The sequence below is a fragment of the Aotus nancymaae genome, unplaced genomic scaffold, assembly GCF_030222135.1.
Source record: "Aotus nancymaae isolate 86718 unplaced genomic scaffold, 86718_ANA_hifiasm-v0.15.2.pri h1tg000040l, whole genome shotgun sequence".
In the NCBI taxonomy this organism is placed as follows: Eukaryota; Metazoa; Chordata; class Mammalia; order Primates; family Aotidae; genus Aotus; species Aotus nancymaae.
Window position 1 is genome coordinate 121,314,205 of NW_026988454.1, and position 26,207 is coordinate 121,340,411.

General features: G+C 47.3%; 1 long non-coding RNA gene across 1 annotated transcript; it reads left to right on the top strand.

The window, feature by feature from the left end:
- The first annotated feature begins 23,436 nt into the window (after positions 1–23,436).
- Positions 23,437–25,949, top strand: LOC135268315 (uncharacterized). Its single transcript, XR_010336570.1, has 3 exons — positions 23,437–23,898; positions 24,408–24,510; positions 25,340–25,949. It is a non-coding gene; the product is annotated as an uncharacterized LOC135268315 (long non-coding RNA).
- Positions 25,950–26,207: the final 258 nt, after the last annotated feature.

Sequence of the window (26,207 nt, forward strand, 5' to 3'; positions counted from 1 at the left end):
CTGAATGGTTTCTTTAAAAGACTGTTTAAATCATTGAATTGAACTTAGATGACTGGATTGGGCTAAAATGTAGTTGCCTCTCTCCCATTACCCACAGACTAGGGCACATACTCCAATCAGCTAACAGAAAATAAAGAAAAGTGCCTTCTATGCACATCTGAGTGTGCTGTGAGTACATCTGTGACCTTGCCACACATATATTATCTTGTTTGATTCCCATATGTGCTGGAAAATGGCCATCACTGGGGGTCAGCTTAGAGTGGCCATATGGTAGGGAACAGCAGAGGCCATGGTGGTGTGCCCAGATTCATCTTCATTATCACCATTTCCATTTCCAGTGGCTCCAGAGGCCTTGGGCTCCGCCAGCTAGCACCTCCTTCCATGCTGGGTTCTAGGTTGAACCGAGTTTGGTGAAGGAAGGTGGATGCAGTGTAACTCGGGAGAAACAGCTCAGGCTTTGGACACTTCCAGACCAGACCTGGGCGGAAATCCCAGTCTTCCTGCTCACTGGCCATGCAGCCCTGGGAAAGCAACTTCACCTCTCTCAACCATAAAATGGATATCATAACAAAGTTAACTCTGCAATGTGGATGTGAGAGTGAAGGTGCACATAGAGTATGAGCACAATGCCCTGGGCACGGCAGGTTCTTGGTAAATGGTAGCAGATTTAAGGATGAATGAATGAATGAATGGGCCATTGCAGAGATAAACACACAGGTAGGGGTCTCACGCTCAAAGGCAGTATAGTGTTGTGTTTAGGAGTGAGGGCTCCAAAGCCAAGTGGCCTGGGCTTAAATCTGGCCTTGGTCACTTACTTGCTATATGGAAAATTTACTAAACCTCTCCAGGCCTCTGCACCTCTACGTGTACAATGAGAATGGGGATGATACCCATCTAATGGGGTTACTGTGAGGATAAAATGAGTTAATATACATAAACCTTTTCCAGCAGCGCCTGGCACAAAATGAGTGCTCCGTAAATGTTAGCCATTGACATCATGACGATAGCTGCCATTCCATTTCACTCTGCCCCGTGCCCAGCATTGCTCTAGGCCCTGTGAAGAATATATATGAGAAGCCTAAGACATGACATCTGGCCCCAAGCAGCTCATTGAGGAGCCCAGATGTTCATCCCTGCAGCAACCATGCTCAGGCTGGCATATGGGCCAGAGTGAGGCTAATAGAACCAAGGACCCAGGGGAAGTGCACATAAAAGATGGCACTGGGAGGAGAGGAGCAGAGTAGGTGGAGGCAGGTGGCTGAGGTGATGGTGCCTATGTGCACTTGCAGGACGGGTGTGCTATCCAATTTCACATGCTCCGTGTCTCCCCACTAAAGCGTCTCACTGTGGAGGTAACTAGTAGTCAGGCCAGTGACAGTGTAACAGGAGTCCAGACACCAGTGGCCTTTGTATGTGCCTCACCTTTCAGAGAATGGAAGACTGTGGACCAGTCACTTGCTGCCCTGAGCCTCCATCTCCTTAAGCATAAAATGGGAATCATAGCACCTGTCCTTCCAGTTTCTCAGGGTGGTCACAGCGTAAAATAAACCAAGAAGAAAGTACCAAATAGCTGGTTAGGATCTTCGTATGAATTAACCAATGCATGAACCACCAGCCCATGGACTATTGGGAAGATAAATGAACCACCCTCTGAAGGAGAAGTTGGGGTACTTTCACCCCTGATTTGGTGAGAGGACAGCTGTCTCATCCATTGACCTAAAGATTTTCTGTGTTTAGTTTTAATCTCCTCAGAGCCCTGACATTAACCGTGGGGTAAATAGCTGACTTCATAGCCTTCCTGCATCACAGCTACTTGCCCGTAGATATCACAGCTGGGGAGGACAGAAGCACCGAACTTGAAGCTCCTTAGGGGAAGAAGATATCGCGACCCACACAGCCCTCTTTGCTGGACAGCAACCTTTCTTTTCTGCCATAAGATGCCGGCCTAGGGGCCTCATCTGCCTGCTGCCCTGTGAAACCCACCCACCTCTGCTCACAACCTCCACCCTACTTTCCTATCTGCTCATCCCTCAGAAATCAAACTTAATCACCTTCCATCTGGCTTCTGCATTGCGATAAATAGTTGCAGCGTGCTTCTGAGGAGGAAAAAAATATCCAGCATTTAAAATATTGAGCCACTCAGAAATAATTATTCATGAGGTATTTGTGCATGCGTTAGAGTTTTCCCTCAAGGCTGAGGGCTGCCTGCTGGAATGAACTTAGCCACAACTTGGCCTTTATTTCCTTGTTTTATTTTTTTCTTTCTCATTTTGTCCTCCCTGCGTTTATGAATCCTCAACACATTTGAGAAATTGAAACATTAAAAATGCTCATGAGCATGATATGGGTAGGGCGTTTCTAAAGCTCATCAACAGAAGAAGCTTATGATGAGGAGGGACCTTAGAGATGTGAGGGCTGCGCAGGAGGGCACCCAGTTCGGGGTGGGAGCAGGCAGAGCCCTGTCCTCAGGGAGTCTCAACCTGAGGGGAGATGCAGCCCCGTCCTCAGGGAGCCTCAGCCTGAGGGAGATGCAGCCCCGTCCTCAGGGAGCCCCAGTCTGAGGGGAGACGCAGCCCCGTCCTCAGGGAGCCCCAGTCTGAGGGGAGAAGCAGCCCCGTCCTCAGGGAGCCCCAGTCTGAGGGGAGAAGCAGCCCCGTCCTCAGGGAGCCCCAGTCTGAGGGGAGACGCAGCCCCGTCCTCAGGGAGCCCCAGTCTGAGGGGAGAAGCAGCCCCGTCCTCAGGGAGCCCCAGTCTGAGGGGAAATGCAGCCCTGTCCTCAGGGAGCCCCAGTCTGAGGGAGACGCAGCCCCGTCCTCAGGGAGCCCCAGTCTGAGGGAGACGCAGCCCCGTCCTCAGGGAGCCCCAGTCTGAGGGAGATGCAGCTCCGTCTTCAGGGAGTCCCAGTCTGATGGAAACCCAGCCCTGTCCTCAGGGAGCTCCAGTCTGAGGGGAAATGCAACCCTGTCCTCAGGGAGCCACAGTCTGATGGGAGACACAGCTTCATCCTCAGGGAGCCCCAGTCTGAGGGAAGAGAAAGCCAGGCTCTCTTGGTACTTTCTATAAGAGGGGAGAGTCTATTCTGCTTTAGATATGGTGTTCTCAAGCTCAATGACTTTCTGATTGGGAGATGTGTTTGATAGTGTCATTTTTCAATGGGCAACTGAGTTGACTGATTTACCTATTATTCATTTAACAAGTATTTATTGAATACAGATTTTACTTCTGTATCAAGTAGCCATAATACTGAGGGATTCCCCTAAAAAAACAAGACAGTGTTTTTTTGTTCAGGACCACCAGCCTTATTTGGGAGACAGATAGGTAATGGTTTTCGCTGTAAGTTGTTCTAAGTGCCCTAAAAGAGAGGAGCCCACAGGTCTGAGGAGAGAGACAGGCAAGGCCCAGTGTCTCCATTTTGCTGTGGAATCTTCCAAAAAGATGGAACAGAAAACAAGTGCTGCATGTGGAATATCAGAACCTCTCTAAAGGATGTTTTTCACTCATTCATTTATGGATTTGTTCAGAAAGTATTTTTGGAGACCCTCTAGATTCTAGTGTGATGTCGAATGTGGGGCTAGAGGGGGAGTAGACATGATTCCTGCTCTTCAGCAGTTCATTGACCTGTGGCATCTTCACCCATTCTTACTTGGTATATTCCAGAACTTTGGAGCAAAAGCCACTTGGAGGCCACCTAATTCTGTCCCCTCACTTGAGACATAAGGCTGTGTGGGCAGGCCGAGTCCCAGCACCCAGCATAGTGCTCAGGGAGGAGCACTGTAAATCCAGGTAAATCCAACTGCACTTACCTTATCCCCACTCTTAAGAGATCTCTGTTTAGGTCTGATCAGCTTTCCTCTATCCCTCTTGCTGCAAACTCATCCCTTTTCCATGCGGGGGTGCGATGGAGGAGCGCTTTGCCCTCCCTGCCCTCCAACCTCCTTTGCCTTCCTAGCCTCACCACAGCACACCAGACCAGCCATCTCTGGTTTCTGCTCACTGAAAGGCCCTGAAGAGGATCAGATGATAGGTTTCCAGGAGCCCAGAATCAGGATCTTCACAGGGCAGAGGTGCGCCACCCTCTGGGTGTTGGGGGCTGGGGGAAGGGTAAATCAAGAGCACACTTTGGGAATTGAAGCAATAGCCTTAGGACCTGCTGGGCTTGCCCCGGGAGGCGGGGGCGGGGCCGAGTCTGGGTGAAGTGGTCCCACCTGGGGTATAGCTGCCTTTAGCGTGGGTATGGTCCTTTAGGACAGCTGAGTTAGAAAACAGGTCAAGCTACTGTAATAGTGACTCAAAAGACAGTGGCTGACATACCGGGGAGTTTACCACTCTTTTGCGATAAGCTAGAGGCAGGTGGGTAGTCGGGGTTATCCACCCCACACTGAGGGTGCTGCTCTGCCGCTGTGAGCACAGGCGTTCCACTGCAGGCTGCATGAGGGCTGCTCCAGGGGTGGCCAATCTCCAGCTGGTGGGAGGTCAGGAAAGAGTAAAGAGTATTCTCCTTTTTCTTTTTTTAAGGATACACCCTGGAGGTTGCTTCTGCTCGCACTTTCACTCACATCCCATTGGCCAGAATTCAGTCACATTGCCGGGGCACCTTGGAAATGTAGTCTGTTTCAGGGAAGCTATGAGAGCTCTGCTGAAACTTGAGCGATACTAAAAACAAGGAGAGAATGGGCACTGGGCGTCATTCAAGGTTTCTGTCACAGGGATTGCCTCAATGCTGCCGAAGAGCCATGGCAGTTTTATTTCCCCCAAACACCTCAGCAGCCCTTCGGTTCCCAAGGAATAGCAGGATTTGAGAGCAAAGCCCCCAGGGCAACCAGCTCAGAGGCAGGAAGGAGACTTTTTGAATTGGTTTAATGCAAACTTGTTGATGCTGCCTAAAAATGAGGCTGGTGATGGGGTCCCTCAGAAGCCAAGCTGAGGGCCTCAGTCCACCAGGGCTGGTGCCTAGAGCCATTGCCACAGCAGCAGGGACTGAGCAGCATGCAGTAGCGGCACCCACAGTGGGGCCCTCCAGGATTCTGGGGGGTTCACACTGTCCTGACCCAGCAGTTGCATCTGATACCCTCCTGTGTCCTCTTAGTGTGCCCTTTTGAATTCTATTTCCAAAGGAAATAATGGCTCCTTTGTGAAAGCTTCTGTGCGCGCTGCCTGAGGGCTTTCTCTGGTTACTGGAGCATGCGTGTGCCCTCCCGCAGGACAGAAGTGACAGGGAATTACCCTGAGGAGTAGCTCCCAAACAATAATAAATGGCAGTTGGTACATAAATAGCCAACTCTGAAATGTGTTCTGCACAGTCTCTGAGAGATTCCCAGTGGGATTGAGCCCCAGTTACCACAGCAGTAATCTGCTCCCTGTACTGGCTTCCTTTTCTTTCTTATTTTCTTTCTTCCCAATAGGTACTTTTTGGGGTGACCTCCCAAATCAACTGTCCTGACATCATTGTCTCTGACTCTGCTTCTGGGGAACTCAGACCAAGAAACCTGGGTTGATTGGTTCTCTTTGCTCTCTCCAGAGAGAAGATCCTACAAACAAGAGGAGGACTCCAAACTGGGAAAGAGCAGGAAGCTGTGTATTATTGTCACTATAGTCCCAGCACCCAGCATAGTGCCACACACAGGACAGGTGGGTAAGTGCCCAGAAATTATTTCATTAGATGGAGTTAATTAAGTAAAGTGTAGTCCCTCGTCAACTTGCTGTGTGATTTTGGGCAAGTCACTTTACCTCTCTGAGCCACACTTTCACCATCTACAAATACATCACCTACATAGAAGATGAAATGAGATAACAGATGTGAATGGGCTTTGTGATTCTAACACCCTCTGAATCTTCAGGGGTGAAAGAAAGCTGCCTCTTATTCTTGTTGCTGCTTTTCAAAATGCCCAGATGGGATCATTTAATGGCTAAAAGGCAGCACCAATTTTCTCATTGAAATTCTTTTATTCGACAAAGTGGATAATCTTAGTGGAAGGAACATGCATTATATTTTCTGTAAGATTCATTAAAGTTGTTTTCATTTTGAATTACACACGCAGTTTCGGAATATTTGTTCTGAATTGGTCTTGTGCCCAAAAAAAGAAAAAAGAGGAAAGCTGCTCCTCACCAATTTTCTCATTTGATAGCTGAGGAAATGGACCAGAGAGGACTGTGTCCCTAGGGCTTCAAGCTAGTTAGGAATATTCATTCATTCTGCAGATACTACATGGGCACAGTTATGGCCAACACTGTGCTGGGGGTGGGTGTGCCTTGGTGAGTCCAAATGGTCACAGTCCTGCCACCATGGAGCTGTCAGTCTCATGGAGGCTGTGGCTCTAAACAAGACAGTCACACAGGAAGCCAGTACAGGGAGCAGGTTACTGTTGTGGGTAACTGGGGCTCAATCCCATTGAGTTGAGCAGCAAGTACTATGACAGAAACATGTTTCTTCAGGAACTAAAGCAATGGACCTAAGCTTGTGGCGGTGGGGAACGGAGAGAGAAGGTACCCAGAGAAAGACTATTTGAACCAAAGTCTGAAGTCTGAGGCATTATCTGGGAGAAAAAGGAAAGGAGAGCCTCCCAGAGGAGATAGGATATGCAAAGATCCTGTGGCCTGAGGTGGTATATACATGGTGGGTTTGAGGAAGTAAGGAACATCCTTGTGGCTGGAATATGGAGCGTAAGGTGTAGGCTGATGAGAAATGAGGCTGCAGATGTGGGCAGGACAGTCCACATTGGGTCCTCGGAGGGCATGTGTGCTAAGCCAACTGTGGAATCCAAGTTTTATTCATTTTTTTGGCCCAAAATTGTCTATAAAAATTTTAAAATACAGAAAAGTTGCACAGTGAACACTCATATACCTACCACTTAGATTCTACAATTTGCATTTTGTTCTCTTTGCTTTATTTTGTATCTTCCCATCAGTCCATCCCTTATTTATCTATTAATCTATCTTATCTTTGATGTTCTTCAAAGTAAGTTAGGACATCCATGCAATTTGGCCCTAAACACTTCGGCGTGCATATCGTATCATTGGTAAAAGCATCTGCTGTGCAAGCCCAGATCCTTATCAAGATACCAAACATGCCATCACTCCAGAAAGCTCCTTTGTGTCCCTTCTCAGTTAATTCCTGCCTTCAACTTTCAGGCAACCACTGTTCTGATTTTTTGCACCATAAATTAAATTTGCTTATCCTAGAACTTCATATAAATGGAATGATTTATTATATTCCTTTTCGGGCAATGCTTCTTTAACTCAACATAATGTTTTAGAGATTAATTCATATTGCATGTATCAAGAGTTCCTTCCTTTTTCTTGTAGAATAGCAGCCCTTGTATATGTGTGTTACAATTTGGTCATCTGTCCTACTGTTAATAAATATTTGGGTTGTTTCCAGTTTTGGGTGATTAAGAATAACAGTGCTAAGAACATTTTTGTACAAGTCTTTCTGAGGATGCGTGTTTTCATTTCTCTTGGGTAAATACCCAGGAATGGAATCATTGGGTCATAAGGTTGATGTATGTTTGGTTTTATGAGCAACTTGCAGACTTTTTTCCAAAGTGGCTGTATCATTTTGTCTTCTCGTGAACAGTGTAGAGTTTCGGTTGTTCCACACACTCATCAGTACTTTCTGTTGTCAGCCTTTTACATTTTTAAATTGGTGAGTGTATAACAGTAGTTCACCATCATTTCAATTTGCATTTCTCTGGTGGTTGGCTGATGTTGAGAAATTTTTTCATGGGCCATTTGCATTAGCTTTTGGTGAACTGTCTTTTAAAATCTTTTGTGTACTTTTAAAAAGGAGAATTGTTTATCTCCTTATTATTGAGTTTCAGGTGTGTGTGTGTGTGTGTGTGTGTGTGTGTGTGTGTGTATCCCACATATGAGTCATTTGTCAAATATATAATTATTTTATCCAACAAATGTTAATTGAACAACTGCTAATGCCAGGCAATGTGCTAAACTAGACAGCCAGGGGTCCGCCTGTGGAAAGCCACAGTCTAGGTCTCCTGACTAGCAAACCCAAAGCTCTTCCTACTAAACTCACCTTCTTCAGAAGAAGAAAGCTTTAGATTCCATGTTTCTTTAGGATCTTTGAGCTAGCAGGAAGGGCCTCAAAGATGGCATTAGATGACTTATTTTTGAAATTCAGCTCAGCCACTTACTTGCTGTATGACTGGGGGCGAGTCACCTAACTTCTCTGAGCTTTTATTTACTCATCTAATAAAAGAGAAGTGGAAAAATATGACCTACCTCACAGATTTACTGCGAAGACTAAATGAGGCAAAAACACCAGGCGTCCTAAGCCAATGTCAGTTTTCTTTCTTTTTCTTCTACTGGGACAAGAGACTGTGCTAAGCCTGAGGTGATTTCAGCAAGGTTTGACCTGTCTTTGCAGGGTTCTAATAGAGAAAAACTATGTAGTTTAAAAATTAGATATTATGACGGTGCTAACAAAGTAGTGAGTATCATTCTCTCTAGGTTGTGCTCAATGGCCCCTGCTTTCCAGAACTGATGAGATTTCCTGGGTTTGCTAATGGAGGTTGTTTTTAATGGGCTTCCTGATCTCTCTCTATCAGCAAAGAGCTGAGAAAGAAGCACATCCACCTGGGAGGGAGAGGGCCTGGGTTCCTGGTCTGTCTCTGTCTTAACCAACCATGTGCTCCAGGCAGGTTTCTCTCATTCCGCTTGTGCATACCCTTTGGAGTAAAATCAAGGAGTGGGGCAAAGCAATTTCTAAGGTCTCTTCTGGTTCAAATATTCTGTGCTTACAGATTTCTTGGGTCCCTGATGAATGCTGGACCACAGCTGGGAGACACATTTTCAAGCAGAATTGGCTGTTAGATCAGCAAGCGTTTATTAAGCACTTTTATATGATCTTATGTTTTGAGACTTGGGGTGGGAGGACAGAGGCCCAAAGGAACTATTAGATGCTGTATCACAACTCAAAGAGTCTCAATCAGACCTAAAAATAACTGATAGGAAAGATGTTGACGTTCTTAAAAAAAAAACAACAAAGACAAAATAACGGCATACCCAGTTACTCAGACTCCTCTGTGTTCTATTTTCCTTTAACCAACTTCTTGACAGTCAATGAATGATTCTCTTTATTTCCCCAATTGATGGTATTGGGGACTGTCTCACTACTCCCTTTATTTTTGCCTAAGTAGAAAACATGTATTTGTTGGCTGTAAGGGTTTTGGATAGTTTTGTTGCTGTTGTTGTTTTTAGATTATATATCAGTGAGATGAAAGCCGTATCTCTTCTCTAATTTACTAATTTGGTAAAATCAAAGCTTCCTGGGAGGGATTTGTGTAAATCGTGGTTGAACAGGGAGGCAACTCATGGGAATAACAGCAGCCAGGCTGGCCGTGTTTGGAGGGGCTTCCTTGGGGTCCCAGTCTAGGGCTCCCCTGGAATTCACAGCCAAGCTAGGCCAGTCCCAGGAGGCAGCATTGCTGTGCTTCAGAGCACCCAGCTGCCTTTGTCACCTCCTAGGTGGACACATTACTCTGGGATTCGGTTTCCTCACCTGCATAATGGAGATGGTGACAATGCCAACCCTCCCAGATTGTTTGATGAGTCCATGGGGTGGAGGGTGTAAAGCACTCAGTACAGTGCCTGGCACATCACAGGCTCCACATCCATGTTACCTGTCACAATTATCAGTATGAAGGGAATGGTGTTGGAGGCCCCTTACCTTTTCGTGACTTGGATGTAAGGGACTCCTTGAGCGACACACAGGAGTCAGCCTCTGAATCCTTTCAGTTCTTCTCCCTCGGGGATATGTCTCCTCTGGATTTTCCCCAAGGCTTAATCCTTAAGCGACAATTTTCCCAACATTTTTTTTTTTCTTTCTGAAGCTCTTGGTCTCCATTTATATGTAAATTGGACGTCTGAGCTCCTGAAGCCACAGAGTTTGTTGAATCTGGCTTTCACATTTCAAGGGAGGTAAAAGAAATACCACAACAGAGAGGGATGCAATTTTCAACACAGAATAAATCTTCCTCTTTCGGGGGTCCCTGACATTCTCCCGTTAGTAGGTGCTAGGACTAGCAATGGCGAATTTCCTATTGATAGGGTCTCCCCAAGGCTATTCCCCAAGGGGCTCATTTAACAGGGCCTCTGTCCTAGCCCATCAACACCTCTCAAGGGCTGACACTTTCTACCTCTTTAAGCTTTTTCATATCTGCAGCAAATGCTTCCAGACATCAGGGGTCAGAGTAAAGGCCTGCTTAATTGCCCTTTCCCGTAATACCTCCATCTCCCCTCCTCCAGGTCCTGAAGTCTCCCAGACCAGTGTTGTCCTGAACTGGAGGAGGCAGTAGTGGGGGAAGTAAGTCCTAATAATAAGCACTACTGTATAACAGCATATTGGATGCCAGTCCCCATTGGCTAACCAAATACTTTCCCTGCACTATCTCATTTCAATCTCAAGAACCCTGGGAGCAGATAAATTAGTCACTCGACCTAAATCAGGACGCTGAAGCTCAGAAAGGTTCGCCAGTTTGCCAGAGACATGCACTTTGCTAATGGTAGATGTGGAATTGGAGTCAAGGGTTCTGACTCCCGAGAGCAGGATGCCAGCCTCTTCTGTAGGTGTGACCCTCATGGGAGAGATGAAACCAGGATTTGGCTTTGGGCCTGTCTGACTCCTCAGCCCTGCTCATGCTGTTTAGGAGAGACTCACTATAGGTATCATACAATGCGTTTTCAAATAAATAAGATACAGTGAAACCCAGAGAACATCAAAACCTTGTCGGATCCAGTTTAATGTCTCTTAGAGATTCAAGGAAACATATTGTGCTCATTCAGGAATTCAGGACTATGGCTGCTGTGTTGATTGCACTGAAGATGGGCAGAGCTAGTCAACTGCTAAGGCTTACAGGGAAGGAGAACCAGGTAATGAAAGGTTTCCTGCACTGTCTTGGTTTATCTTCTTATGAAAATGGTGATTGGATTTTAGAGTCAGGGATGGGTGAAGCTCATAGAGAACTGTTTAGATGTGAAGACAGTTTGATCTCACTCACCAGACAGCCTATAATAATGAATAATAGTAGGTACCACTGAATTTCTGTGCTAAGCAGTTTCTAGATACACACATATATATTTAACATAGTATCTCATTCAAAGTTTGTCAGCCTATGAGGTGGATATTTTTCCAGGTTGACAGATGAAGACATGGCCACCCAGAGATGTTAAGAAAGTGGCTTGATGTCACACAGCTGGGAATTAGAGGGTTTGAACCTGGGCATTCTGGCTCTAGAATATGCGTTTTAATCATGTTCTATCTTCTGTAACTATTTAGTGAGCCTCTGATGAGTACCTAGCATGATGCTGGGAGTATTAAAGTGTTAAACCCCAGACCCCTGCATGTCTTCTTCCTTAAAACGAATCATATGGAGGCTGGTCCATGGTTTCTTCCCTAAGATCATGTGTGTTCCATGGGGCAGGATCCCACCCAGCTTGCCCAGCTCTACATTCAGCTGTTGGTAGAGGCTCTGGCACTCAGCATCAACTGAGACATTGAGACACTTCAGCTCATCCCACCACAACCAGCCAGGTGAGCTCCAAGCCCAATGGCTAGAGCTTCAAGAGGGCCTGGGGTTGAAAAATGTATATGGGGAGAATGGAAACTCAAGTGAAAAGAAAGGGCTTCTGTAGCCTAAGGCCCTTCTGTTATAAGTAAGTAAGGCCCTGGGTCATCTCTAACAGCATCCGTTTGTCAGAAATGCAGATCCAGAACCATCTCAGCCTTGCTAATCTGAATATGCATTTTAACAAGATCTCCAAGTAATTTGTGTGCACGTGGAAATGTGAGAAGACTGGTGCTATGGCCTCAATGTTTGTGTCCCACACCCCAAATTCATGTGTTCAAACGCTAACCCCCAAGGTGATGGTGAGGTCTTTGGGAAGTGTTAGGTCATGGAGGTAGAGCTCTTATGAATGGGATAAGTGCTTTTTTTTTTTTTTTTTTTTTTTGACAGAGTCTCACTCTGTCACCCAGGCTGGAGTGCAGTGGTGTGATCTCGGCTCACTGCAACCTCCATCTCCTGGGCTCAAGCAATTCTCCTACCTCAGCTTCCTGAGTAGCTGGGATTACAGGTGCCCACCGCCATGCCCAGCTAATTTGTGCATTTTTTTAGTAGAGACAGTGTTCCACCACATTGGCCAGGCTGGTCTCAAACTCCTAACAACAGGTGATTCACCTGCCTCAGCCTCTCAAAATCTTGGGATTACAGGAGTGAGCCACCGTGCCTGGCTGATAAGTGCTCTTATAAAAGAGACCCCAGAGAACTCCCTCACCTCTTCCACCATGTAAGGGCACAGCCAAAAGGCACTGTCTCTGAACCAAGCAGCAGACACCAAATCTGCCAGCTCCTTGGTCTTGGACTTCCCAGCCTCCAGAACTGTGAGAAATGAATTTGTTGTTGTTTATAAATCACCCAGTCTAAGGTATTTTGTTATAGTAGCTTGAACAGACCAAGATGAGTGGTATCAGGGGCTATCATCAGAATGGCCGAGATTGCTCTAAAACTCTCTGTGGAATTGGCTGGCTCCACAGGTGTAGCAGGCAAGGGTCAAGTTCAAAAAGGTCAGCTCTGAGAAATTAATATGTTAAATCCCAGGGGTTAGTGTCAGCTGTGGGAAGGTTGGACCTGCAGGCAGGACTGTCATCCCATGATGAAGGTCACTTATCTCTCACTCTCTGTCTCTTACTTTCTGTGCGTGAACTGCGCTAGGCTTCCCTCATTGGGGGTAGCCAGATGTGCAAATGTACCTGTCTAGGAGAGATGCAAGCATTGATCCACAGGGTTTGAAGTCACTCTCTAAGTGGAATCGGAATCACCTTACCTCTGCTTGTTGTGTCTACTGCTGCCCAGATTCTCATTCATGAATTCATAAGTTTATATTTCATGTACAGCTAGAAGTCTGTCCATACACAGGATTCTTATGTCTTACACAAAACACTTTGCAGAACACAGTTCTCTACTGGAGTCCCTCTCCGCTTATATTAGACTTAATTATTTAAATTTAGTCTATTAGTAGTTCTATATTTAATTTTTTAAGATTAAATAAATTATTAGCCTATTAATAAATAATAAAGTTTAACAGCTGTTAATGAGCATTTGATATAAATTATTGCGTACACAATACCAATATTTACCCATGAAACAGAAAAGCTGTACCTATAAGAAACTTTCCCTTTCTACCTGGTTCTCTTTTACTGTTAGCTAATATGAACGAATCACTCTATTATGTAGCATAAATAAGAAAGGGAGGGGGAGATGAAGATGATTTATGTGCTATGAGCATGTTTTGTTCAACTGTTTTGACTGCTCTAGCCCAGCCCATGCTTCCTCCCATCCCCAACAACTAGGGGGAGATGGGGAGTAGCCCATGAGGGTTGCCATTAGTTACTTAGTGTTATAAACCACTCAAGAATAAATCGCCCGTCCCTCTCTTGCTGGGTGTTTCCCCAGAGTATTATTAAAAGAGCCTCATGTAAAACCAGAAGTGGGAGGGAGCTACACACTGAATAAGAAAAGCATCCATGAAAATACTGTTACTTTCATTATATAGGGAGTATAAAAGGCATATAAATAAAAATATTTTATTATGCAATTTGAACATTAAATTTCATTGCCATACCCCACATGCTTTGTTATGCAGACTGATGTCTGCTAGGAATGAGACTCTATTGCCTTTCTAGTTTGTGTAATTCTAAGAAGTCTCGACATAGTGTTTCCACTCATGCAAAAATCTTTGTGTGTGTGTGTGTGTGTGTGTGTGTGATGTGTGCATGGAAGTATATATATATGTATATGCATGTGGATGAGAAAATGTAGACACACTTGCACGTGTAGTCACTCATTCCGTTTGTCAGTTAATTATTAAAATGTCTACTATGTGCTTTTTTACATGCTGAGGATTTAGCAATGCACCAAAACAGACAAAATCTCTGTCTTCATGGAGTTAATATTCTCATGGGAGAGGATATCAGGCCATTCTTGTATTGCTATAAAAGAATACCCGAGACTGGGTAATTTATAAAGAGAAGAGGTTTAACTGGCTCACGGTTCTGCAGACTGTACAGGAAGCATGGTGCTGGTATATGCTTGGCTTGTGCGGAGGCCTCAGGAACCTTGCAATAACGGGGGAAGGTGAGTACACGGCAGGAGCAGGAGCAAGAGAGTAGGGAGGTGCTACACACTTTTAAACAATCAGACCTTGCAGGAACTCACTCACTATCTCCAAGACAGCACCAAGGGATGGTGCTAAACTATTAATGAGAACTCTGCCCCCATGATCCAATCACCTCCCACCAGGCCCCACCTCCAACACTGGGGATTACAATTCAGCATGAAATTTGTTGGGGAACAGATCCAAACCGTATCAGAGAGAAACACCATATCCAAACCAACAAACAAGCAAATATTAAGTGAAGAAAACCAATTAGGATGCGTGATCAGAGTGCTACAGTGACAGGGTGACCAGGAAAGGCGTCTTTGAGAGGGTAACTCGAAGCAAAGCATTTGTCATATGGTAGGCACTCAGATATAGTAACAGTTTACTATTGTTACATGTGTGTGGGCCACAGATTAGTGTGTTTGTGTAGGTGCACATGTGCTTATATCAACACGTGTGGGGGTAAACGCACGTGTATGTGTGATTGTTCATGGAGAGAATGGCACAAAAGACAGAATGAGAGGCTATGGCAGGCTGTGTGTACCTGTGGCTTTGGTTTTTTGTGTCCTGTGCCCTGCTCTGCTACCTAATGGGATAGGGCAGGGCAAGGCAATGATGACAGGGCCCGCCTCTCACAGAATTGAGTTTCCATGGGAGGCGCTTTAACACTAAAAATTCCTGCAGTCCAATTTTGAGGGCAACAGGCAGAGAGAAGCTGGGTTGCCAAGCAACCAGCCATTAACAGGAAATTAGTCACTCATCTCTGAATGTCCTGTCCCATTTCCATCCTACCTCCCCCACTTCTGCCAAACAGAAACACACACATACAGGGACACACACAGAGCAATACAACTGAATGTCTCCAGGAGCTTCTAGAGAGAGAATTCGCATTGCCGGGCTCACATCCAGCTACAGCAGGGAGGCCAGAGCATCACCAGTCACCTCTTCCTCTCTGTCCACCCTCTGTTTCTCCTCCCCTACCCATTCCTCTCTGGTCCTAGTTCAGCCCTGTGTCCCAGTGGGCCCTAACGGCCTGCATTCATGTGTTTTTCCCCTTGAGCTCCCTTAGGGCAGGGACCTTTCTTCTTTACCAATCTGAAAGCTCCCTGCAAGTAGGGCTACCCAGCCTCTCAAATCTCACCCTAATCTGATTTCTCAAACTTTACTCAAACCCTATCCCAAACCCAAATCCCAAGCCTGATTTTTGGCCCAGGTTTCTTGCTTCAGGAGCTGGGCTGCCTCTGTTGTCAAAGGAGCAGGGCCCTCTCAACACTTACTTGGGGTGTGCAAGAAATTGATGGCCCATCTGGGGAAAGAAAGGGGAGTGGAGCAGGCTTGCCTGACCTCCCATACTGGCCAGGCCAGGGTCAGGGGCTTAGCCCAGGCCAGGAGCTGCTTTTGCCTCAACCCTGACCCGACAGAGGACAGTGAAGTAGGGGTCCCTTCGGGTCGCCTGATACCTCCTGTGGAACATGCCCCTTCCTTGGATCTGTTCTGCCCCGGTGGGTAGCACTTGGGGTCTACATAGACACAAATCTATCTGGAGAGAAAGCCGTATACCCAGGTTACCATCTCCAGCAGGAGCCATATTTCTAGCAAGTTGACCTTGAGTCCTGAGGCCCCTTCTTCACCTATTCCCTCCCTCCACACATTCATGGTCATGGGTAACTGATCCCCAATTAGCAATGTCAATTGAGCCACACGCTGTGCTAGACTTTGGTGTAATTCCCTTCTTGGAAGGAGCCCATGGCCCAGGGAAAGAAACAGACACGTAAGTTGTCACGTGCTCAGCAGAGACATGTGAAGGAAGTGGAGACCCAGGAAATGAGTAGTTCAGTCTGTTAAGTTGAGGGGGTGGGTGGAGAGAGAAATCCAGGAGCAGGTGACATGTCAGTTGGGCTTTAGAGTGTGAATAGAAGCTTGCCAGAGAGAAATGTTGAGGGTGGTGTTGGGGAGAGGGAATTCCAAGCAGAGACAATAGCCTGGACATGGACTGACTGTGTATAAATAATCACCTTCCAGAATTAAGGAGCAGTACTGATGTGTTTCGAAAGTTAATATTTAAAGAACATTGGGATAGGAGCGAGGGAGTTTAGGCCTCAGCTCTGACCCTGGCTGGCTATGCATCCACAGACAAGTTATGCCACATCCCTGGACTTCTGTTTTCTCATCTGTGAAATAGAAGCTTGGGCAATCTCTGGGGTTGTTCTCAAGCCTGACAACCCCTGGCTTTGTCTGTGCAGAATGTTCATCTGGTGGAAGGAGGCTCAGGTGGGGGTGTTGCAGGGGCTGGGGTCCAAAGTCCTTTCTTCTCATTTCTCCCCACTTCCCTCCCTCCCTACTCTGGGACTGCCTCATTGCCCTTAAAGGGTCTCCTGGCAGCATAGAACTCTGAGCATTACAGTGACCTTTGGAGAAAATTGCTTATTTCAAAAGATTTAACTGCATTTAAAGTTAATGTAGGAGGCTTTTAAGCAGGGATCAGCAGGTGTCATGGAGTATAAGGATGGGCTGTGATGTGTCCTGGAGACCAGCACATAGTTCTGAGGCCATCCCTGCCTGAGGAGTGCTCTGAGCTCAGACAGCAGAGTTAAGATCCGAGCTGTACCTGTTCTCACAAGTGCTGTCCTCTAAGAAGCATAATTGTCTTGCAGGAGAGGAAGGTGATAAGATGGGCAGAGGAACAGCTGATCCTGACTCTTTGGGTCTCCAGCCTCTCCTGTGCAGCCCAGTCTACTTGCTGGCAGAGCAGGAGGCTGTCTGGATGTCATTCCTGTTCCATTGACACCTTCCTTTTTTTAATACAGGCAAATCCCAAGAAGACAAGAAAGGTCATATCATGAACACATGAGGGTGTTAGCGTGATGGCCTCTTGAGAAGCCACTGAAAGGAAAAAATGAGGAGGTACCCAAAAGAGAGATGGAAGGACCCCAGACAGGCTTGATGCCATGCTGTAGCTCTGGGGGCGCACCCTGGGCCAGATGCCTGCCCTGAGGCCTCCGGGAAGCCTCTCCACCGCTTGGCAGCAGGGCTTGTAGAACTGACCCTGTTTCAGCCTCACGAAATCATGACTTTCAATGCCCTTCAGGGCCCCAGGGAGGAAGACCGTCTCTCAGTGACAGGAGCAGGGAGAGGAAAGCTTGACCTGTTGCCCCTGTTCCCCGGGTGGTCACTGCTTTCTGGCCTGAGGCTTTGAATCTTCAAAGCCTTTTTTAATGTGAAAGAAATGTAATTTCTTTGTCAAATCAAAGGCTCCTTAGCTGTGCAGAGGCTGCTCAGCCTAAACACCCTTGCCTTGGGCAGAGCAGAGGCCTGATGACTTGCCATGGGTGTGCTTGTGCATACTTAATTTAATTTGTATTTATGGAGCACTGTGCTGTCTGCCCAAGTGGGGGCCTGTGTGCTTGAATGCTCCCTTTTGCAGGCATCTCTGTCTGCAGGCACTCATGCAAGCCTGTGTATTATGTGTTTGGCGTACGTCCATGTGCCCTCATGTGCAGGCCTAGTGATACTGGGTGGAGTGCGCTTATGTGAAGACATACATGGATGCGCGGTGGGGTGGGAAGAAGAGAACCGCAGAAAGCCTATGCCTGGAGCATCTCTTGCTAAGTGCTAAGAACACATCAGAATCTCAGAGAAGCTGCTGAAGCCTGGGACCCAGTGAATGGAGGGCCAGAAAAGCTCAGGTCTACTGAGCTGTCACCTCACTAGAGGTCTCTGGGGACCTCAAAAGCTTAGTGCCTCTCTGTGACCTGTATCTGGGCAAAGGATTTCCCATCATAGCCTCTCGCCCCCTTATTATTAACTACTTAAGAATGTCCCAGCCTCCTTGACCCATCTGAGCAGTGGCTGGCAGGGTGACTGGCTGGAGAGAGAGGAGGAGGGCATGGATATGAGGAGTTTCCTGAGTAACGTGGGCAGGGGCAGAGGCAGAGACTGAGGGAAATAGGTGTTTGCCCATTCAGTACCTTTCCCAAAAGGGGAGCAAACGGCTGAGGTGGGAGCTCCTGGATTACGCAGCCAAGGCCTGGCATCCCCCATCTGACATGGATGCCTGATCTGAAGATGGATCTTGGCTGGAGGATCTGGTGATGCAAAGCACAGAGATGGGGTGGACGAAAGGGCTAGACATAAAGAGACCAGGTCTCGTTACTCAGGAGAAAGTTGCATTCTCAGTTTTTATGGGGCCCTTAAAGAGAAGAGTCAGTTTTTTCTCACTTGCAGCCAGCTGGAAAGCCAGGGCTAGGTCAGGGTTCAGGGAGCAGGAATAGGCACTGAGACCTTTTTGGCTGTGGTGATGGATGGTTCTGATGAACTTGAAAGGATGCTTGTGGGTGGAGCTGGGGTAGGGTCTGCCTCATCTCAGGACGGAAAGGCAGAAAGGGAGTATTGTCTGCAAAAAGTGAGGTTGGGGTGGGGAGGCCTGAGGGATCTTCCATCTCTCAGTGCCCCTTCCCTCCCTCCCTCCCTCCCTCCCTCCCTCCATCCCTCCCAAGCTTCCTCTTCCCCAAGGTCCTTTCTTTCCCTGCTTTCTCCATCGAGGCACTCCCCAGCTTAGCTGGTCAGCTTCTCTTCTGGCCCTGGAGGCTGTTAAAGACAGTAAGTAATTAACATTCTGGGCTGGTAGGTGTGCAGGTACTGCAGGACTCTGAGAGCCGGGAGAGCACCTCACCTTGCATTCCCACCTCTACGTTGTCTCTCCCCAGTTTGCTTGGATTTCCGTGTGTGCTCTTTTTCTGCATCTGTCTGCTCTCCTCTCTGTTATCTCCCTGACTATCCTCTCCATCTCTCCCTGGCTCTGTGTCTCCTTCCAGGGCTTCTGGGCTCCAGCTGCCTCTCAGTCTTACATGGCTAAGTGTTGTTTTTCTTTCCCCAGCTTCCTGTTTCCCCTCCCAGAGCCTGGCTGCCTATATCTTTCTAAGTGCTCTGATCTTACTTTCAGTTCCTCTCCACGTCTCCCTGTAGGTCTCCTGCTCTATCAGCCTGTCTCTGTCTCTCTCTTTCTCCCTGCACGTTCCACCCCACTCTCCCATTTGGAAGGTAAATGTTCAAATAAATGAAAAAGGTCAAACCCCAGGTGCCTGGCAGTAGAAAGCAACTTTGCAACCCTGGAATCAAGCGTGGCAGAGACTGTGGAACAAAAGATTCCCAATTACTGCTTCTCAGTGCCGGGCTTACTGCTCTAAAAAAAGAGGGATTCAAAGCAGGAGAGGCAGAAGGGCCTCGGTGGTGCTGTGGAGCTGGAGGTATAGCGGGCAGCAGTGGGCGTGAGAGGACTCAGCCCCAAGACTCTGAGAATTGTTCCTACCTCTCTCATCTGGCTCCAATTCCCAGCCTTTTCTCCATCTGAGCCGCTCTATGGGCCAGCTCCACTGCCCCTACTGCGTGTTGATGATGCTCATGCCCACTAGGACCTCACCCCCAGACACACACTTAGGCCATTAGAATCCCCACTCTATTGCAGCCCCATGGTTCCCCAGGCCAGAGCTCTGTCATGAACAGGTGTCAGGGAAGCCGCCCTGACAGGCTTGAGACAGGCTTCAAATTCCCTTCTTACTTCCCTTTTTGAGATCTCCTCAAATTCAGTGTGAATCTATCTCCCAGGAACTAACCTAAACTGTATTTTAAGCAATTTCTCTTCCTTCCCACTTTCTCTTCTGCAATGGGTAGTGGACTGATAAAGGATGGGATAAAAGTTTTGCCTTTTCATGTTTCCAAAGGCCACCTCTGTGAGTTTTAGGAAAAGCTGGTGTGATGGTTAACATTATGCCACAACGTAACTGGGCTAAGAGATGCCCAGATAGCTGGTAAAATGTTCTTTCTGGGTGTGTCTGTGAGGATAAGTCTGGAAGAGATCAGCATCTGAAATGATAGACCAAGCAAAGAAGATCTGCCCTCGCCAGGATGGATGGGCATCACCTGATATACTAAAGGTCCAAAGAGGAAAAAAAAGTGGATGAAGGGAAATTTTGCTCCCTGTTTGAACTGGAACATCCATCTTTTCCTGTCCTTGGACTTCAGTGCTCTGCCTCTTGGGCCTCAGGACTCAGACCAGGATTTATATCACTGTCTCCCTTGGTTCTCAGGCCTTCAGACTTTAAGCTACTCACTATAAGCCAACTCATTACACCACTGGCTTTCCTGGTTCTCCAGCTTGCAGATGGCAGATTGTGGGACTTCTCAGACTCCATAATTGTGTGAGCCAATTCCTATAATAAATCTCTATATCTATACCTATCTATATTTCCTATGGATTCTGTTTCTCTGGAGAACCTTCACTAACACAAGTGGTATAGATTTTAGAATTAGAAGTTCAGAGCTCAAATCTAGCTTTCCCTACTTAATAACTTTTTGACCTTGGGCAAGTTATTTGATCTCCTGGAACCTCAGTTTCTCTGTCTGCCAAATGTGGGCACAATAATCTCTGCCTTACAGAATGATAAGTATAATATTTATCTTAGAGATAATGCCTATCTCAAGGATCCACTTATTAGGAGCAGGCATAGTTGGCAGTCTGCCAGCCCCAAAACACAGTAGTATTTGGAAGAACAAGTAGCTTATCATGGTGACGGTTCACTCTTGAGTTTATTCAAGAGGCTTAAGTGGATTCCAACAGGTCCTGGTGACCTGTTTATACTGATTTCTAGATAAAATTCAGAATCTGGATTCCCCTCAGGGAGGAAAACTCTTAGAGTCAGTGCTATGCTGTTGCCCAGAGGTCTCTGCAGGACTGAGCCTTGTGAACCAGGTGCCAGCCAGCCTGATTACTCACACTCTTTGGGTTTCTCCCCTTCCCTGTCCCACTGTCCCATTCTTCTTTCAGTGCTTTCTTCACCTCCCAAATAAATGACATTGCACCCACAACACTGCCTCAGGCTCAGCTTCTGCAGGATCCAAATTGAGATAGCATGGTATCACATACAAACTTTGGGTTTTGGGATCATGTTCCAGTGCTGCCATGATTTAGTTGAAGCTTCTTGCCTTTTTCTTAGCCTATCTTCTGCTACCATAACAGAATACCACAGACTGGGTAACTTAAATAGAGATTTATTTGCTCATGGCTGTGGAGACTGGGAAGTCCAAGAGCATGGCACTGGTGTCTGGTAAAGGCCTTTGTGCTGTGTCATAACATTGTGGAAGACATCACATGAAAGGTAAGAGTGTATGAAACAGAGGGAGAAGATTAGAATAGCAAACCCATCCTTTTCATTAGTAACACTGTCACAATAATGGCACTGATACATTCATGAGGATGGAGCCCTCATGGCCCAACCACCTCTTAAGGGACCCACCTCTTAATGCCGTCACAATGGCAATTAAATTTTTTTTCTTTCTTTTTTTTTTTTTTTTTGAGATGGAGTTTCCCTCTTGTCGCCCAGGCTGAAGTGCAATGTTGTGATCTCGGCTCACTGCAACCTCTGCCTGCTGAGTTCAAGCGATTCTCCTGTCTCAGCCTTCCAAGTAGTTGGGATTACAGGTGCATGCCACCACACCCGGCTAATCTTGTATTTTTAGTAGAGATGGGGTTTCCCCATGTTGGTCAGGCTGCTCTTGAACTCCTGACCTCAGGTGATCCACCCGCCTCGGCCTCCCAAAGTTCTGGGATTACAAGTGTGAGCTGCCATGCACGGCCAGGCAATTAAATTTCAAAGTGAGTTTTGGAGAAGACATTCAAACCATAGCACTTGATGACCAATTTTGATCATAGTTTTCTCATCTATAAAATGGGGCTACTAAAGATTCCTTTCCTACCCATCGTAGAGGCTTTGTGATGATGGCATCAAATGAGATAATGTGAGGGGGAAAAAAAGCAAACCATAGATCAACGTGGACATGTAAGGAGTTACTGTTGTCATCAGTATTTGATCTTATGTATCCAGCTCTCACCATCAAAAGGCATTTGGGGAGTGGTGATTTCAGGGTCATCTTCCCTGGCACAGATTTGGCCGAGCTTTTCCACCACCTTTTGCACTGTGATCATCAAGGGCTCCCACTTATTCCTCACCTGGTTCCCTGACTTTGAAGTTATTTAAAGGAACTGTCATTACTGGCTTTGGAGTTCCTCACAAGGGGATTCTCAGATGCTTTTTCTGGACATTTGACTTCAAGTGCACATATGACCTGCTGTGCACTCTTTTCTTGTAATAAATAATTAATAATAAAATGTAAATATATAATATAGATTATATACACTTACATGAGGCCTTTCCCTTTATACCTTTACATGACTTCTTTTTCTCTGCTACTTAGCCATGCAGAGGGGTTTTTTTTTTTTTTTTCCTTTCCAGAAACCAGTCTTTTTGATCCTCAGCACACATTTTTTCCTGGCTTTCAATGAGGATTTTCTTTATTTTTTTAAAACAGTCTATGGGCTTCTTATGCTTTTAAAAATGTTATTTAAAACTTTCTTTTAACCATTCCTTTTGATTTTTTTTCTTCAACACATGCTCTCATTTTCTATATTTCTCTCTACAAGAAATGAGCAGTGGCATAATGGGTATTTTCGGCTTTCCCACCAGGGGACTGAACTTCAAGGTGCTGTGGTCTGAAGGAGGCAGCGCTTCACCCAGTACTGTGTTTTGCCCAGTTCCTTGGCCTTCCCTCCAGAAGCACCCCGCCACTTCCCCACGCTGCGACCAGCAAGCCTCGTGCCTGTGATGGGTGCCCTTATCTCTGTCACCACTGGGCCTCGCTCCACAGTGCCACTTTATCACTTGCACCAGCTGCCTGCGCTTGCTGCACCTCACCCTTAATTAATTACACCCTCTGCCGTAAGGAGCCATCTCCCTCCCAAAGACAGCCTTCAAGCCCCGTCAGATGAAGAAGCAAAACGCTTTCATCTTTCCTGATGGCTCCTCTTTTTCTGTGTCATTTTCCCTCCTTCCTGCCAACCCTGATTCCTTTGTAAGTCTGCTTGTGCTCTTGGTCTAGAGCCATCCACGAGGCCTGGACTCTGCAGTGAAATCAAGCTCCAGGAAGCAGGTTGCGGGACCCATTAAGTGTGGCAGGGAGCAGAGGCAGGGTGTTTGGTCTTATGAGACCCCAGAGGCCAGCATGCAAAAATGGTCAGAGGGCATGGGAGCATGGAGCAAGGGGGCGTGTGTGTCCCAGATAGGGGGAGCAGTGACGGCTGGGGATCAGAGATAGGCTTCAGATATGCTTGTGAAGAATATTCTCCTGTGATATCATGTTTCACTATTGTGTCATAGACAGTGAGAGACCCTGCCCACAGCGGCATAGGCAGCAATGGGTTCTGCAAATCATGACACAGACAGCAACGCTAACAGTGAGAAACCTCAGCACAGAGTAGCACAGAGAGACTGCCTCTGCATTTGTGGCACTGATAGCACAGACACCATAACTCCAGCCATGACAGGCTCTGCACACAGGGACCCAGGGCACTGCAGACCATGCCTCTGACAGTGACAGACTCTGAACATCCACAGAGACAGTAACATCAGCACTGGCAGCTCAGCAGACAGAGAACTAGGGAGGAATGGGCTCCATCGATATCATAACACGTACAGACACAGCGACAAGTATTGCAAACAGCAACACAAACAGTGCTAGCCTCTCCCAATAATACCAAGCTCTGCAAATAAAACTTAACTCTACAGAATGGCAAACAGTGTCGTGGTCTACAAATGGTGACACAGGCAATGACAAGCTTTGCAAACAGCTCCAAGCTCTGCAAGTAATGACACACAGGGCCAAGCTCTGCAAACAGTGAGTGCAGTTGCACCTGGGGTATGGACAGCCAACCAAGGGCCACGCCTGGTTATTTCAGACGCTGCCCCTGAGAGCATCCACCTGCTATCACCTTCTCTAACACTCCCATCTTCCTCCCACTCTCTCCACTGCTTCAATTCTCCTTCCATTTGAAAATCCTTCAAATGACCCGCTCTTTCTTCCTCTTATCTGTGGGTGTCCTGCCTTTTAGAGTTAAGCCTCTCCAGTGAAGAACCAGGCCTAAAGCCTTTTGGAACTCTCCCCCTTGGCACCCTGGGAAGTCACGCCCTCCACCAGAGCCCTCACCTTCGTGCCCTGTGGTTTCTGTAGCTGAGCTGCCCCCTCCCCTTCAGATTTTAGCCTGATCTTTTTAACTCTTGGTTTCTGGAATCTGTCCCCATCTGCTTGAAACAGGAGGTGGGGAAAAGAAGGATGACCCCCAGGCCCCAAGAAGCCATGCCTGCTCATCTCTGCTTCCTCCTTCACTATGACCCTGTGAGGGGCAGGGTTTGAGGAGACAGAAGCACTTGGAGGAAAATTCACCTGCCAGGGCCATAGAGATCCTGCGCTACTGTCCAACACTGGAATTCCTGTCTGTCCAGCTCTAAGGTGGATGAGTTACTGTTACAGGCAACGTAGCAAAGTGGTTCGATGTGCAGACCACAGGCAAGAACTGTCAAATCCTGGCTCTGTGATCTGTGGGAAATTTTGTAACCTCTCACTTCCTCAGTTTCCTCATCTGGAAAATGGGGATAATAACTATACTTATCTCAGAGTGTCTGAGTGAGAATTTAATGATACTTGTAAAATGCCTAAAAGGCTTTTTCTGGAAACTGTAACTGACCTGCTGAGCCCTGCTCTGGTCTCATTTCCTCAGCCTCTCCCCTGTCCCCTCTACTTACACGGCCTCCTCACTCTCCTCCAACCAGCCGGACCCCCCTGCAGGGGTAATACACGCTGTTCCCTATGGAGTGAGCTTTCCCAGGTGTCTGCCCAGCTCACCCCTCACCTCCTGCAGGTCTCCAGGCTCAAGCATCACCTCCCCAGAGAGACTTCTCTGACTACCCTGGGTAAAGCAGCACTTTCTCCAGCTCCCGCTCCCCTCAGCCGCTTTATTCTTCTTTTGTGACCACCTTAATTGCTGACTCCTGTAACCTCTGGGAGGGCCGGGAGCTCAGAGGCAAGAGTTGCAAATGTAAACAGAGCAACGCAGAGGAGCCAGCAGCTGTGGAAGGTGAGCGGGCTGTGCTGTGGCTCCCTGAGGACTTGAAGCCAGGCCAGGAGGATGTCGCTGGCTCTTCCTAGGGATCCCTCACCTTGGCATTGCTCAGCCGAGGTGGCCTTTCCTTTCCAGCAGCTTTTTGGTAGGAAGTGGGAGGCCTGCTGGCAGCAAGGGACCTGACACACCTGAGCCTTGACACCGACACTCTCCCCCCAGCAAACAGGTGTGAGGGCTGGAAGAGGAGAAAACAGAACTGCCCAGGAGAAGGCAACCTTCCTTACTGTGGTGACAGTGGTGAGCTGTCAGCTCCTCTGAGACATCCTCTGCCTTTCAGTTCTCTGCCTGCAACACAGTTTTCCCTCTCTTCTGCCAGAGGAGGCTTGGGCTGGCAGACAGAAGAGAGAATAACCAGAGAAGGACCAGGCAGAGGGGAGATGAAACCAGCATGTGCTGGTGCCTTCAAACTGCACTGAGCTCAGACACGCAGGCTCTGAGGCTGGAACAGTGCTTCCCTCTTGAGGCTTCCTCCAGGCAGGGCCTGCAGAAGCTGCCGCTGAGCTCTCTGAATTCCAAGCTCCGGATGTGCAGGGTGGCCAGATGCACAAACTGAAGCCTCAGAGCCCTGGGTTGAGATGCCTGGGCCACAGAGAGCAAAAACTCTGCCTCATTTTGGGTTACAATAAGCAGATAACTTCTTTTATTGAAAGATTGGATTCTCCTCTGAGTCTTGAGTTCCTGGGTCTGTAGCAGGTCATCTGAGCATCAAACACAATATTAATCTTTTGGGTATCTTGACTGCCATGTGTGCAAATACTGTGCAGTCAGGAAAATGGCAGCTTTGTCCTGTTGTCATGTGGGCTCTGCAGTCCCCTGAGTCCAGGCTCTGAGTTCAGGCTCCGGGGGGCTGCACTGTGCTATCCACAGATGCAGCCTCTTTCTGTTTCCTTTCCCGGCTCCCCGGCTTCACACCCAGGGAATCCTCCTTGAGGTGTGATGAGTTGCTCTACACCTGCCCAGCATTTCCAGAACACATTGGAGGGAATCAAAGCCTTCCTGTAGAACCTAATAGGGACAGATTTCATAC